Source organism: Pleuronectes platessa, chromosome 13 (genome assembly GCF_947347685.1).
Source record: "Pleuronectes platessa chromosome 13, fPlePla1.1, whole genome shotgun sequence".
NCBI lineage: Eukaryota > Metazoa > Chordata > Actinopteri > Pleuronectiformes > Pleuronectidae > Pleuronectes > Pleuronectes platessa.
The window spans coordinates 14,539,798-14,555,952 of record NC_070638.1 but is presented as its reverse complement, the minus strand read 5'-3'; positions in this window follow the sequence as shown (position 1 = coordinate 14,555,952).

Sequence of the window (16,155 nt, the reverse complement as noted above, 5' to 3'; positions counted from 1 at the left end):
AAATAGAGAACTTATGAGCAGGGAGTTTAAACAGCTTAAATTACAGGGGTGAAGCTGGGGATAGTACTTCAGTACATAAATTGGCAGTAGGGACTGGCGAAGACAATTAGCTCGAATAAAACATGACCAACTGGTGGGGAAAGGACAAAAGTGAACTTACTTTTTGAGGCAAGCAGGTCCATAATCTATAGAATATTCATGGAGTGACAGCAGTAAGAGAGAGCGACACTGGTTTTAGCTGCAGTCTTGGCAGACACACCACTGAGGCGTTCATTAATTATTTAGACTTCTCTACTACCACACTGTGCATTAGAGACGTGGTGTACAGGAAGTGCACATGGCACTAAACTATGTGTGTGTGTGTGTGTGTGTGTGTGTGTGTGTGTGTGTGTGTGTGTGTGTGTGTGTATGTTTTTTTACATAAAAAAGCATCCACCCACAACTGTGTGTTGAACACAAAAAGCTGGTCATATACACAAGAACCAAACGTTTTACACACAAGGGACTTTTTCCACGAAAAGCACACACCCACACACATACAAGACAACATCAGGTTTATATAGTTAGCAGTTGACATTTGGACAAACAAGCGCAGGGGTTGATCACAGTCGAGTGCGAGTCATTCTAGAAGGAGCGAAAGGTGGCTGACTCCGAAAGAAGAGACACGAAACAGATGTAAATGATTAAGGTTAGAGATGACAGCAAATGCCACCGAAGTCAGAGAAACCAGAAGGGTAAGATTAAGAAAACAGAAAAGGGTGAGAGGGAGGAAAAGGTGAGAGAGGGAGAGAAGCAGGTGAGAGCAGAACAGATGGAGATAGAAAGAGACATTTGACATTTAAAACATGTGTAATTAGTCACAGGAGCTTCGTGTGTCACAGCAGATGAGAGCGGGGGAGTATTAATAACAACATCAACATAAAGAGGCTAGATCACACAAGTAAATTTAGTAAGTAACGCATCATGTGGCCCTGCAGCTCTATCCACATGGTAATCATATCAACAGAAAACAAAGAAACTACAAAGTGAGAGAGAGGGGCGAAAAAAGTAGAGCGACTTCCTGAGGGAACAGCAGAGACACAATGTAAGCTGATGTCACCAACTAGATCCTGGCTGGCAGAGACAGATGCCCAGAATCAGCAGCAGCCTCCGCCTCAGGTATACCCGCCCCTGCCTGCTGTGACATTACCTGCCTACCACCACATAATCATGATGAATCGCTCCGGGGCTTGCCGCCGACCGCCGACCGCTCACACCGCCAAACAATGAGTGGCAATGGCAAACATCTCCACACCAGGCAGGCTCTCTCTTCCCCTTTATCTTCCTTCGCTTTCTGTCACCGTGCTCTCATTCTTTTTCCTTGCTCTCCGGCTCCCCACACCGCTTCTTCTCTAGCCCTCCTCTTGTTGCCTAGCCTGATTCTTTTCTCTCTCTTTTGTAATTTCAAATGCATCTCTGTCCTCTATGCCTTCTTTCAACTTCAAGTGGGGAAAGAAGGCTGAAGGTTCAATACATAGAAGGACATTAGAGGTAGCTTGTCCATGCATAGGACAGAGAGTATAATAACACTTAACCTGATGATATTTAAAATAAAATCCTTTTAAGAAAAACTGTAGAAAATATGTTCAACAAGTGCATACTACAAACCAATAACCACTTAACCAATTAATAGAAAAGCACAACAGACAAACCAAAAATAAAAGACAAATAAATTGCTACAGAGACCAAAAGCAAACAGAAATGATATTTCACATTAGTCACATTGTCATTGTTAGAAATGGACATTTCCCTAATCCATTGCCCAATACTTGGTTTGGAGCTATGAAACGTTTTTAGAGAAGGAATCATGAGGATCCACCGATCAATCCATCCATTAACTATACAGCTTATCCATTCAGGGTCGTGTGGGGACTAGAGCCAAACCCAGCTGACATTGGACGAGAGGCGGCGTACACCCTTGACTGGTTGCCAACATACAGAGACAAACAACCATCTACACCTACAATCAATTTAAAGTATCGAACCTACTTAAACCCAATGTACATGATTTTGGACTGTGGTAGGGAGCCAGAGTACCTGGAGGAACCATCTTGCTGTAGGTAACCGTACTAACCACCACTCCGCAAATTAATGATTTCACCAAATAGACTATGTGGACAGGATATCAGTTAGATGGCACATAATGCCGGCCTCAATGCGAAAGCCATGACAAAGTTTGTTAAACCATATTTATTCTTTTGTGTAGGAAACACTACACTTCAGACTGCAGTGGCTTCATTGACAGAAACCATTTATGTGGAATTTCATAGTGTTGTTAATGTTTTCTTCAAAACATCATCTCACCACAAAGAGAATGTGGGGATCGAGGTCACCACAGGGTTGGGGGGATTGATATATTAGGAGTATTATAGATATATAGTACTTCCGCAGTATCATAAGCTAGAAGCCTGTGGAGGGCATTTTCAGAATTTAATACTAAAGCCAGGCCATATTACTCGCAGCAGTTTGTTTTAATCTAACACACGGATCGGGGTGGGAAAGAAAACATTGTTTATCATCACTTTTCTCCGAAAATCAATATCTGACAACAGGGATGAATTACATATTCTGCAATAACAAAGAGGGGAGCATCAGCGCCTCATATGTTTTGAAATCACCTCATTCCTCAAAGTAATGGCGAACTAAAAGGAAGAGAGTATAAAAGCTATAAAAGCTGCTAAAGTCCGAGATGGTGATCCGCTGTCACCGATTCCCAAGCAATTACCGGAGCTCCCCTTCACTTTGCCCCTGCAGGCTACTGTCTTTATAAAGAAATGATGCTCGAGAGGCCAACAGCACCTTGTGTGGTAAACAGTGCAGCTCTTTAATATTTGATGGCGTCTCGGCCTAGTTGCTGCCGATGTGAGCAGTCGTACAGTAACAGTCGTCCATGTGGGAAGACAGAGGGAGGAGAGACAAAGGTCAGGGGTTAACAAGACGAATAAGCTGGACATCCTCCCCCTGATTTGTCTCATCTGCAAGCGTCTGTCTGCTCCCCCTCGTGGAGCTGCCATCTTGGACCACTCCACTAACAGCTGATCCCCATTACTGAGGAGGACAGCTGCCTTGTTACAGAGGCTGAGGAGACGCTAAGTGAAAGTGTACGCGTGTGTCTGTTTAATTGTGCATGAGGGAAGGAAAGAGGGAGGTAAGTGCAAGGGCCATGGGGGAAAGGGCAGCTGTGGGAGACGAGGTATGAAGGAGGCAGAGAAACAACAGGCTAGTTTTCCAATGAAGACTAACTGTCACTAAGAGCATAACTTGCATAGGTTGGGGCCGTCACGGCTGCTAACAGGAGCACTCTTCTTTCTGATGACGGCTGAGAAACATTTTCTGGCCAACTACTAATAACATATAATGGGAGAGTGGTCACACAGAGGAAGGAGCAGAGGGGAGAGGACTGATGGTGTCTATTAATGCTAATACATCCCAAACCAATACATCAGCAGGGTTATCGAAGCTGTCTCATTCACTTCCATTCATGTTATTTCATCTGTGATCCTCTTACCCTTATTTCTCTCCCTCTCAACTGCCTCTAGGGGTGTGAAGTTTTTCAAATAAAAGCGTTTCGGTTTTCTCAGACGAAACACCTGTTTCCCGTGACCGGAAATGAAGTGAAATCATCGGTTCAAACCCACTATAATCCAAACATATCATGGTGAGTAAAAACTGATATTCGGCACAATGTAACAGGCGTATAAATGACACACATGTATCATTGTAATGTGCTGCTGTTCGACCCATTGCTGTATAAATGTCTGACATATTTCAGACGATGTTGCCAGTGGATCGCATAAACGGTCAAATGAAACCTTTTATTGACGGTATGGTAGAATTTACTCTTCCAATAATCTGGAGTGGAAAAAACACATTCCAGACGATAGTATTCTGGTTTTAGTAAAGGCGGATGTGAAGTATGTTGCAGGAACAAGGAGGCTGACGGTTTCAACAATCCAAATTAAATATTACACACCTCTCTGATGTTCCTTGTGTGGTGGCGCTGTCTTTTCAACTCCACACACTAAATGTATTGTCTGCTTGAGAATGTAATTACAAAGGAAAGGTGCCACAGAGACGTGTGAAGTGAGAAATCGACACACAAATCCTTGGCTTTTCAATACAAACTAAGCAGTTCAATGGTGGGTTAATTGTGACGGGTACGTCCTTACTTTAGATACTTACCAGGCTTTTTGTTTGCAAGGTCTGTGATGTGACTGCCGTCTTCTCTTCGAAAACAATGCAGCAAAGTGTGTTTCAGACACACTCAGACGGGGAGACATTTTACTGTCTCACACTGTCCTCTCCCCCCCATCTAGCAAAACACTTTGAGAGAATAAATAATGGTCATTTCTCTGCATTTAGCCTCTATAAGATAGAATATCTACCCTGCTGTTGTATGCTCCTCCAACCAGGGCAGTGTCGGTCTACGTACACTTGTTTTTCAGATCCATTCCCGACTTTGACCACCACAATCGAATCAGTTAATCTTTGAGTCCAGGTGACAACCGTTCAAAAACTGAAGAAATTCCCTGAAAGGTAGACTTGAGATATCATGTTCAAGAGGTCAACATCATGTTTTATGAGACTATCATGACCTTGACCTTTGACCACCAAAATCTAATCAGGTAGTCTGTGAGTCTAATTGAACATCAGTGTGTATAAATATATATTTATATGCATAAAAAGAGTAATTAGGAGAGCCTGTGACGACGTGCCATCTAACACAGCACACCAGAATCTCACATAATCAATAATAAGGCTGAGTCAGTCTTATTTGAGCCAAATGTAAGAAACGGCTAAAGACCAAGTATCTTTTCATGAATAAAGTTTTACTTAGATCAGTTACTACAAATACGCACAAACACATACTCTATGCCCTTACTATACAAAAACATGTGAACAATAACTGCTGTTATCTGCACATAACACAATCTTCTCACTTTTCCAGCCAACTTCTAAGAGGAAGTAACACCTCAGACAACAAAGCCATTGTCACACACGTGTATAAAACTATTGTGAGATTTTATGCATCACAATGCACAAAGGCCCGGAGGAGCTGCCAAGGATACAAAGGGATTTTTCATTTTGCGTTTGTAATGATGGATGTCAATCGATTAATGATAATGACCTGAGGAAAGAAATACCTGGGTAAGCACCATTATCAGACCACAAACACAATGCTGAACCTGCAGAAACACGAATAGGATTTTTCTTTTTGCTGACAAAGAACCGAGCAATAATAGCAAAAAAGCTGCGGAATGAGAATAAAATAAACAAAACAAAATTCATTACACCCGAGTAAGTACAAATTAAAAATCATCTGTTGTGACTTGGACTTGATGGAAAAGGTTGTTGTGCTGACGCAAGAGTGGTGGGTGGTAGAATACTGCTCATTCCTTAGGGCTTGAAAATAAAGAGAAGTAGGAGGAGAAGAGAGAGCGACTTAAACAGCTCTTTGTAGAGAAAAGAGTTTTGAAAGATCCTATTAGTATATAATAAGAATGTATAGAGGAGGAGGAGCAAATGACTTACAGGGCAACAAACCATTCATCAAAAACACTGCAGATGGTGAAGCTGGAGAGTAAATTACAAAACGAAAATAGAGCTTCCGCTTAGACGCATTTAAATGTATGGATCAGGGAATCAGGCAGTGGACTAGACGACTAACAATCAGGTGAATTTGCTTCACATGGAACAACAATGTAAAGGGCCTCATAAGCCTGATGGCACCGGGTCAGCTTCTGTTGAAACACACAAGAAATTATACTTTGAAAGTATGAAATAAATAAGGTGATTAATTGACTTTCTTCAGTCCACTTAAATGCCCATCACACTTCCTGTTAAAGTAGCTGGTGACTCGGAGAAGTCAATATTTGCGCTGGTGTAAAACCACAGCAGGTTTTGATTTGCTCAGTACTGAGAAGATAAATGAGATTGAGTCTTGGAGTAGAGGCCTTTTTCACAGCAGATGTTTTCAGATGAAAATCCCATGTGTTACAGATAACTGCGCTTTTCTCGTTACAGCATTTATTTAATTTATTAGCCCATTTCAGTGTGAATTCATTAGGCATATCAGACCCATGTTGTTGTGCTTTAAAGAGATTTAATGTGTATTTTTTTACTACACCATCAAGGTTTTTAGAGACAGATCTGCTTTCTTCTTAGGCAAGAAAAAAATCTAATCTACCGTTCATTTGCTACCAATAAAAAATTACTTTTCAACATCACATTATAAATGTAATCTAAGCCCGAGAAGCATGAAGCTGAAACTAATAAGCAGGTGAAGGTGTTGGTACATAAACCGCCGAGATGATTTTGCTCACAACACAACATACAAATGTGAAACAGACAAACACAACAGTTCGATGGAGCAAAGTAGCTTCAAAACACAGTTGTACTTTGTAACTACATAATTTATTGAATTCACCAGAAGAGGATGCAGAGTAAGGAACGCAAAGGGATAGAGAGCAGAAGAAGGGGGGGTGACGGAGCTGAAGAAATGGTGTCTGTAGTGAGGTGAGGCTCAAAATTGGCAGCTTTACAAAGGAAGTAGAAGATGAAAATACAGAAGTGATCTGAATGGTGAAACAGGGAAATGCGCACTGAAATGACACACACACATACACACATACACATCTATACATCAAATCTAAAGTACTGCTGCCACGAGGGGAGAAGAATAGAAAGACAGAGTCAAAAGGCACAGACAGAGACAGGTAGGGTGATAAAGAGAGACTCATAAGAAGAAACAGAAAGACTGACGGAGAGAAACAGAGATAACTCCACTGACTGATGACTCATGGAAATAAAAACCTTTCTTCTTGCTCTTTCCCTCCCCGCTGAGACGTCTTTCTTCCTGAGCAGCCAATGCAATATCAGGTACAGCAGGTGCACCAGTCTCTACATGCATGCAGATGTTGCACTCGTGAATCACATCAGGATAAAGATATTTTAAGAAAAAGGAGGGCAGGTATTACTGTGAGGGAATAAAGGAAAATGAACAGTGATTTGGCTGCACTGTTATTCTCTGCGTGTAGTTGCCAACAACAATAGTATTGTATCAAAATCTCAGTATCCCAAAAATGCAGTCTCTAAATAATCACATTAAAACCATTCGTCAGAATTACATAAGCTATCAAATTGGCTTATATAATAAAGTATTAGTGATTGTTAATTCTAATAAAACAGAAAGGTATTCAAACTCACTCTCTAATCTGCATTTATGTGTATATTTTGTACGTAACAATAAATCCATTACAAACCAATTAAAAAAGGTATGTGTTACAAATTAAACACATTTTAAAAGGTTTAACTTATAAACTCATGTTGAATAAAATGCACATATATTTACAATGTAACTTGATCCTGCATTTTAATTTTCACTAACCAATATGTGAATATTTAACATTGCTATGGCATCAAGTGACAACTGACATTAACTGTATATGTGCTAGTTTAGCTTAATCTTCCAAAGTACAATACAATTAAGCTACGTTATCATATCATCAACAACTAGAATGGCACTCCGGGGAGCCCGTACCTTTACCAATGCCATACATTCAAGTTCTTATCAAATAAATAAATAAAATAAAAAAGGAAATGGCCTGATTACCTAAATGATTAATATTATACTTCATGGATCAATTCTATAATCCGTAAAAAGATTTAAATTATTTTCTGGCCAAGACTCCACCCCTCAAACCAAACTTGCTGCTAACAATTAAACTAACAAAATCCTTAGAGCCCAAACCTCCGCCAAGGCCCAACAGTCCCCTGCTGAATCCACATTTAAATGCAGTAGATACAGATTTTTATTTGGATCTGCACCAAATTGCACATAATCATAAATATCAGTCCCCTAAACATGTCTGATCATCATCAAGATCCATGAATTATTCTCTGAGAAATCAATGAAAATGCTGCAAAACTTCCTCTCGCCTAATGTTACAGAAAGTGAAAATAATTCCTGGATCAAAACCTAAACTGGGTCATGTCCCATTGCTCCACAAAACTTTTATGGAAATCGGTTGAGCAGTTTTTGCGTAATCCTGCTAATTAGCAAACAACCAAACAAAAGGTGAAAACAAAGATAACTAAGTGGTCGATAATGAACAGTGATTTTTACTTCAGGGGCTTAATCTCTGGTTGTAACTGCAAACTGCAAACTGAAGACTGTCGGGCGTGGATGGCTTGTACACCCACATTTGGGTATCTGTCAAACTACAAAATAAAGTACATATACTAAAGACAAAAGGACATATGTGTAGCTACATGTGAGTGGGTAAATAAACTGAGATGTTCTATATACCACACAGATATGACTGCAAACCACACAAACTGACTTTATCATTTGCTCCACACACACACAGCTCAGTCTCCTCTCAAGGTATTCTTTTGTTGTCTTCAAAATAATTTATTTTTCAGTCACCGTTCGAGTCGCCTTGTAGGCAAAGTATTAAAGGGTTGAAAGAATTTCCTTTGGCATGACTTTCCGCAGCACCTGTGATGTTACAATTTGTATTACACATTGTAGCCCACCTCTCCAATATTTACCTAACCATGCGGTTGTAAAACATCTCCGGAATCATATTTCGCGATGGGAAATACATGTCTCTTTCATGGTTTCTACGGGGGAGAAGCAGAAGCCATGAAAAAATCAAATATAAAGCCACTTCAAAGCATAAAGTGAGGCTTTGGACTGATTATGCAAGAGACCCACACAGGACAACTTGAAAGGAAGATGAAGGAGATGACTCAATCCAGTTCGGGATAACATGAAAAGAGCTTTGTGTGCTTGTGTGCGTGTGTGTCCTATATTACATTCGGTCGAAGTTGAACACACACCTCAATGTTAACACATTTTATTAGGTGGAAAAATACACAGCAAGCTAATAAGTTTGTATTGGACTTATAATTAAAACAGTGCGCAGTGGTGCATGTCTTCATAACTGGAGGCTTTATCATGAGTCACAACAGAATGCCATCTATTGTTTAATAAAGGATTGCCAGGCCTGTGTGCATAGAGACAAAAGATAACACTTCAATGACACCAGCTCATGGGACACAGCTGAAGCACAGTGCCTCAGCTCAGTCTGTAAGACGCTGTTGAACAGCTATTCAGCCAAACTCTGACCAAAGACGAACCATTTTAAAACTGGTACCCTGCTTTTATGAAGACTAGAGAAAATGATATCCCATTTCAAGAGAAGATTTTAGACAAAACCTCCGAAGATAAGGCATTGAACCTCCTCCTTCTTTCAAGACTCTCATGAAAGAGAATGTCTCGGTGCAGCGAATTCAATTATCTGAAATTCAAACCCGAATTCTTAACTTTTGAATCACCTAACCTACCATCATAACAAGTCTTCTTTAAGCAGTTTAAGAGAAAAAAAACTATGAGGAGCTATACCACATAATAGATCTACCTCAGATATGTGAAATATATCTGTTTTGTTAGAAGTTGTTGCTGCCTTTCGTCTCTGTGTAGCCTTTTTATGTGAGTTGGCATATAATTCATGTAGAATCATGATTTACATGCTTGCTTAAAAAAAGTGTGGGGGGGGGGGGAGACAATTCTTCTTGTTTTGCGCAGCTGTGTTTCTACTGTCAGGTCAGCAAGCTTGGATAAACTAATAGGTTGCTGCTAAGGTTGTTCATCTCATGTCATGTTATCCCTTTGATATTTTAGTACATGGCAGTAATTTGCTGTGAATTGGATGGAATACAATGGAATAGAATTGAATGGATAGCAAGCCGAAAAGGACCAACCCACATTGTTCACACACTGCATTTTACAACAACTATAATAATGATATATTACCTTTCTGAAACGTACACTGAAGTCTACAACTGTAGTTTTATAGTTCAAGTTTGTCCAATGATGTTAAAAGGAAATGTAACAGTAAATCAGCTTTTAATTGTCCTGGATTTTCCCCTAGCGTGCCCTAGTTAGCCAGTAGGTCACTGACACTATGGTGAATGTTTTCAGCGGTTTTCTATCTATATTAAGATCTTGGTTCATTGTGCATTCATCGTAACGACAAATATACAATGCAGTGGTGTACTGCGGCACCTCACTGAGATTTGTCCACATTATGAGAGTGTGTGTGTGCCATCCTTATTCCAGGACTGGGCTTACTGGTCAATCACAACCAAGTTAGTTAATGCCCATTAGACTCTAGACTAAGGCAGAGTCCCCACATAGTAAACATTTTTACAGAACTGAACTGCAACACATCTGTTGTTGCAGTTGACACTTAACTGAATTAAGTGTGGGATCCAGATGTATTCTTAAGTGTCACTGACTAACCCATGCACCAGTGTTGTGATGCTGCAGGGACAGACAGGGTTTGGGGAAAGCGTGTCTACATCCCTTTCTTGCCGTCCAACTTTCTGTGTTTTTAAATTTCATGATGAACAAAATCCAGTCATTAAAAGAAAAGGAAAGTAAAAGGGTGCTGGTGTACTAATTATACCGAATCCACATGCACTTTCATGCCTCTCTACCTCTCCCATTACCCTTTCTCCTCTCTCTGTCTCCATCTCCTCTACAGCCCCACCCTGCTCATTTTCCCGACGAGCCGCCACCTGGCAGAGCTTCAAGGGGAAAATGTGTGTGTCTTTATAAAGAAATAAGTGTTTAAAGGGGTAGTTTTACAGCGTAAGAGTGTTCAAGTGTCTGTGAATGTGTTGCACGCTTTAGTGAGAGAACAGTCTCTCTCAGAGGTGAGCACTGTTTATCCACCACATATTGAGCAGCGCTGACCAGAGAGCCCCATCGGGCCCATTGGACCAGCTGGTGTGATGGTGGCACAGACACAGCTCTAAACATAAACACCTCTCTCTCACACTCACAACACACACACACTCACAACACACGCACTAATTCTCTCCTCACCACACATACATCATCCGATGGCAGTCCTTCCATTTTCAGTCCTCTCCTCCACCTTACGCCTCATCAGACATATTATAATTAGCTGTGCTGAGTAATTAACATCCAAATTAGGATATTCATTTGCATATCTGCCCTCATTTGCATACACTTCTCGCAGCAGATAGACCGGACATTCCTCCACACACGGATAAATGCCAAGCACAAGGGTAATAATCAGTCTTCCTCGAAACACAGCTCATGCACATGTGGGTTTCACAAACAGTGAACATGCTGCATATATTCTCCTTTGCAAACCACCATGTACAATGGCAGAGACATCTCACACAAGTGCATCAACAGAAAACACAAACGCGAAAAGCCATAAAACAAATGCAAAATTGACAGCACAACTACAATAGTCACACAACGGAGACATAACCACAACAGATCTAAGCATCAACGCATGTTTACTGAAAGATTTGTGAGGAAAACATACGTTTTTACTTTTACTGTAACACCTCAAATAGACAAGGCAACTGGATTTCTGGGTTTTCACAACACGGCTCACTTGACCGCAGCAAGTAACTCCTGTTTCATTCTCAACATCTGCTGACGCTCACTTCCGTTGTGGTTGTGTTTCCATCATGGCGCTTTTGTAGTTGTGTTGTAGCTTTTGCTGTTGTGTCGTGGCTTTTGTGGTTGTTATTTTCCTCGATGGGCTTCTGTGAGAGCAGGGGTAAGAGGCAGAGAAAAATTGGGAGGGAGGGAACATAACTGGGATGAAGAAGAGAGTCGATAATAGAGGAATCCAGGATGGAGTAAGAATGTGACACTCCAGATGAGACAAGGCAAAGTAAGACACAGGAAGACTGTCTCACCGTTTATACGTCTCACTTAAGCTCATAAAACTCTGGAATTGAATCGACAGCTATGAAGAGAGAAGGAGAGAGCTCTGGAAATCAGACTGAGAGGTGTTCAGGCTCGAAGAGGGAGAGTGACGAAACACTTCTCTCCCTCTGTGACATTTGGCCTCTGAATGGCATCAGCTCAACAGAGCGGAGCAGCTGAGAGTGATGCTGAGTCAAAGCAAGAAAGACAGAAAAAACACAAGTGAGAAAGCAGAGGAAAGAAAGAGAATAGGATGGCATAAATGAAGTCGGGGGAAAAAAGGAAAAAGCACAAGAGGACGGGGGAGAGCAGTTCCCGGCAGACATTGTTTCACCAGTCATTGCACAGAAGAGGAAAGCCTGAGTTATGCTTCAGAGTTCCACATTGCTTTCACGATTTATGTTCCGGCGAGGATAATGCAGCTAGACGGCTCTGTTGAAAAGACAACCATAAATCTGATCTTGTTTTCGATTTTTTTTTTTTCTTCTTCGGTTCTTTCTCTTTCGACGCCCCTCATATCCTCTCAGTCTGTTTTCTCTGGCAATCATCTGCTCTGCTCTATTCCCCGACTTCTTATGTAAAAGGTATTCAGCGGTAAAGCCTTTGTCTCATGTATATACTGTATTCTGCTGAGCTTGTAGAGTGCACAAAATGGAAAACCTCCACACACACAAATAAATCGCTCTCTGGGTCTATCTGACATCCAGTCAGCACCGAGGCCTTGATCGTATCCTTTTCTAATGTTAAGAGGAAATGGCTTTACATAACAATACCAGGTCATTTCTGTTCTGAAGAAGCGATATTGATTTTTTTTTTTTTTACTGAGCTGAAGCCAATCTAACCATTTCATAATATGACCAGATTGTGGTTCCTCTGCACTGCCTAGCCAATAACAGATGTAGACATTCTGTACAAATATTGTATATGTCAATCAAAGCTGAGTCCACACTTTACATTCATCTTTGAAAACTGAGTGAGTTATTGAAGTCTATAGAAAAGACTCTTCTATACAGTTAATCCCAACCTAGCTACAGTGGCCTTGCTTCTGGCTCCTGGCCACATGGAGGTCTTTTATAAACAGACAGATAATTTTTTTTCTGTTGAATCTAGACAGTAGGTCGGTCCAGCACTTTGACTGCAAAAACCCAATGAATATCAGAGGAAATCACCATAGATTGTGTATGAAAATGGACGACACGTCTCCAAATCTTCCTAAAGCCAAAATATCCAGGATACTATGCCGCCATTTTGAGAAGCCACTCTGTGCAGTAGTAATCGGGGAATGAGGCAACGGTAGGAAGGTCGCCCCGATCCAACAGTGAGTCAGTCTCAGACATCAATCATGACAGTTCACCCCGTTTATAATGGCATCAAGTAATTAAAACCAAACTTATCATTAAAATAACACTTGAACAAACATCATTGTGATAAGAACTACCTAGAGTGACAGAAATATCTTGGAGAGAGAGATATGTGAAGATATCACGGGGTGAGGATTTGATTGAATACAACACCCTGACAATGGCTGCCCTCCCTGAGCACTAATCGATTATCTTAACCAGAAATCATCTTCAGATCGCTGGCCAACCGGCCAATCATGACCAGCAACTTACCGCTGATGCCCTCGATTAATGTTGAGTTAATGGTGTTAATCATTTCAAAAAGCAGCGGGGGCCATGTAAGGATTATTCCGCTGCTGCTTGCCATTTGTAGGAACTGTTGGGTTTCTCTATAATATTATGGGGTTTCTACCCTTTTAGGTCTTAAAAATACTTGTATTTGAATTCTTAGTGTGTGAAATAAGTTAAAGAGGTAAATTATTTCTACCATCAGAGCAGAATAGACAACAGAGAAAAGAAATTGAAAATCCAATAATCATTTTGTCATGTTTACAGCTCAGTAAACAAAAAAATGTTGGCTTCTCATTTGTCGGGTTTTGCTGCTTTAGTTGACTAATTTTAGATATGAATTGAATATATTTTGGGGTTTATGTCAAGACAATACAGGGTTTTAAGACATTGAAATGGGTGTTTTTCATAATTCGTGTTCATGGGTCAAATGAATGATGAAAGCAGCCCTAATGTCTATACAACAGTCAGATATTGGCCAGATGTTTATTTACCCCACCACAGTGAACAACAACAAAGCTGTAACTTCCCACTGCCCCTGAACACCTGTCCTGATAATCACACCTGTCCGCCATCACGTGAACCTCCGGTTAGCGAACAATTCACAAGTAAAAAACACTTTAATTTACTGACTATTCCGCAAGAACTTAGCGTCAAACAGCCTAAGAAAAGTCCAACACAAATGGCTACGAAGTTGTCGTACAAACCGTTGCGACTCAAATGCAGAAAAAGCAACAAACATGTCGAAGCTAAGTTGATTTCCCTCTTTCTTTTCTTTTCTTTTCTCACGTGCTTTACCTTTTCCGCCGAGAGTCCGGGTGGAGCCCCAGATAAAGAAGAAGAGCCAAACGGAGGAGAGCCCGGGTGCGTGCATGGTGGTGGAGCCGCTGCTGCTGTGTGTGTGTGGGTGATGTCTGCTCCGTCCTCCTCCTCCTCTCCTATGATCCTGGATCTGCTCCTCCTGAGCGAGAAGAGCTTCCTCTGCTGCTGCTAGAGCGAGGAGGGAGGAGAGACGGCGTGGGTCGAGAGACACTCACTGACGACAGAGAGAGAGAGAGAGATAGTGAGCAACTCACTGACTACTGTGAGGAGAGAGAGAGAGAGCGAGTGAGAGAGATACGGAGCGAGAGACTCACCTACTATTGTGAGAGAGAGAGAGAGAGAGAGAGAGAGTCCTTGAGTTTTTTTAGGAGAGAGAGAGAGAGAAAGAGAGATTGAGAGAGAGAGAGAGAGGTTCACTGAGTATTGTGAGGTGAGAGAGAAAGTTAGTCTCTGAGTATTGTGAGTAGTGAGAGAGAGAGAGAGAGAGAGAGAGAGAGACTCACCTACTATTGTGACGAGAGAGTGAGATAGAGAGAGAGTCTCTGAGTATTGTGAGGTGAGAGAGAGAGTCACTGAGTATTGTGAGGAGTAAGAGAGAGAGTCACTGAGTATTGTGAAGAGAGAGAGAGAGAGAGAGAGAGAGAGAGAGAGAGAGAGAGAGAGAGAGAGAGAGAGAACTAGTCTCCTTAGTATTGTGAGGAGAGAGAGATCCACTAATCATTGTGAAGGGAGAGAGAGATTTACTAAGTATTGTGAGGAGAGAGAGATTCACCGAGTATTTGTCAGGAGAGAGAGAGAGGGAGACGTTCAAACGGCATCGATAAAACCACATAGCCGCTCGTTTATTTTCAAAATAAAATACAATTAACACTATTGTTTAATTGTGTAAAAGTAGAAAACAAATTATGTCATCTATACTCTTATGACTTTATGCAACTTTTTGTACTTCTAAATGTATGTTATGGCACTCTATTAATTATAGGCCCTCCAGAACTATTGTACTACAAGCCAGACAAATTCTACGCTTTTATGTTGAAGAATCACAGTTTCCTTTCAAGGCGTTGATTTTGTTGAGCTTTATGTAAAAATAGAGTAGCAGCTATTGATGGACAGCAGGGGAGCTAGAGGGGGATCTGTGTGAGATGAGAGTGACATGTGTTGGTGGTGTGGTGTTATTATAAGGGGGGGGGGGGGGGTTCGACACCCCCAGGACGGGCTGCATTCCCACCAGAACAACTATTAAATCAATATCCCCAAGCTGTGGTGCGATAGGGCACCACGAGTTTACCACATCCACCGAAATGAGGCAATGACTGTTTTGTTATGGGAGCTGTGGGAGCGCAGTGCTACGAGCGCAGAGGGATTCAAGCTCAACACATGAAACTGCTCATAAATCAATGATCCTTTGAACCCTTGTATTTGTCTCGTGGTCCCACCTGAACCCCTGCTCTAAAAAGCTTCATACTAACATTTTCTCGACACTTGCTGACATCATATTAGATCAGGGACCATGATTTGGTGATCTCCACCTCCTTGTCGTTTAGGATTCATTTGCAGCTCGTGTGCGTCCTTGAGGTGGTTTATTTAGCTGTTAACTGTCTGTGTAAGAAAGACCACTTTGGGAAATGTAAAAACTAAATTAAGGAATGACACGAGCTGTGGATCTTTGAATGTCCTCACTGTTCATAATCGAATAAGGCAGCTGTTACGCTGTGTCTCCATCTGTATCCTCCTAACCAGAGCCCGAGCAGCACAGGCATACTCCCCCTCACAGATTTAGAGTCTTTCAGTTTTCACCCTGTGGCGGAATCCCTGTTTTTTTCCTCTAAAGGCCGCGTGTTCTTCAATTATTCCCCCATGTTCCTTCTTCTTTTGGGTGTGGGTGTGCGTGCAGGGGATTAG